General features: G+C 43.8%; 1 non-coding gene across 1 annotated transcript; it reads left to right on the top strand.

Annotated features, from left to right (window-relative positions):
• The first annotated feature begins 565 nt into the window (after nt 1-565).
• Nucleotides 566-672, top strand: LOC141593711 (small nucleolar RNA R71). The gene has a single exon (XR_012521780.1). It is a non-coding gene; the product is annotated as a small nucleolar RNA R71 (small nucleolar RNA).

Consider the following 672-nt stretch of genomic DNA (forward strand, 5'->3'; position numbering starts at 1 on the left):
ATAACCCGGTGGAGGGATATACTTTTGTTGTTGAGGAACATAGGCATTTTGTTGTGTTGGGGGTTGAGGGTTAAGCAGATTATTTCTAGTGTAAGACAAGTTCGGATGGAATTTTGAATTCGGGTTATAGGTGTTGGAAAATGTACCCGGTGGATATGAACTTTGTCTTAGAGCTTGAAAAGCATTTACCTCTTCCATAGGAGCTCGGCAATGAGCGGCATAGTGTCTCGCACCTCCACATCAATCACAAACGATGATTTGGCTCGTTGAAGACACAACATTGAGTTGTTGGATGGAATCTTTAGCATCTCTCTCCGCCAATTGTTGTTGGAGTAAGGCAATTTGAGCTAGCAAGACGGAGTTGTTGGAGGATTCTTCTTTACCTTTGGGTGACACAACTCGGGAATTGACATATTGGGCATCATGGATCGCCATAGATTCGATCGTGGAATGAGCAAGATCGGTGTCAATTTGATCAAACCGTCCATTATTGGCGGAATCAAGAATCCTTCGGGACTCGGCACAACATCCATTGTAGAATGTTATTGCTAGAAACCAATCATCTAGCCCATGATGTGGGCATTGCCTTTGAAGCTCTTTGTACCTCTCCCAAGCTTCATATAAGCTCTCAAGAGCTTGTTGACGGAATCCGGTGATTTGGCTTCTCAAAGT

Source organism: Silene latifolia, chromosome 7, assembly GCF_048544455.1.
Source record: "Silene latifolia isolate original U9 population chromosome 7, ASM4854445v1, whole genome shotgun sequence".
NCBI lineage: Eukaryota > Viridiplantae > Streptophyta > Magnoliopsida > Caryophyllales > Caryophyllaceae > Silene > Silene latifolia.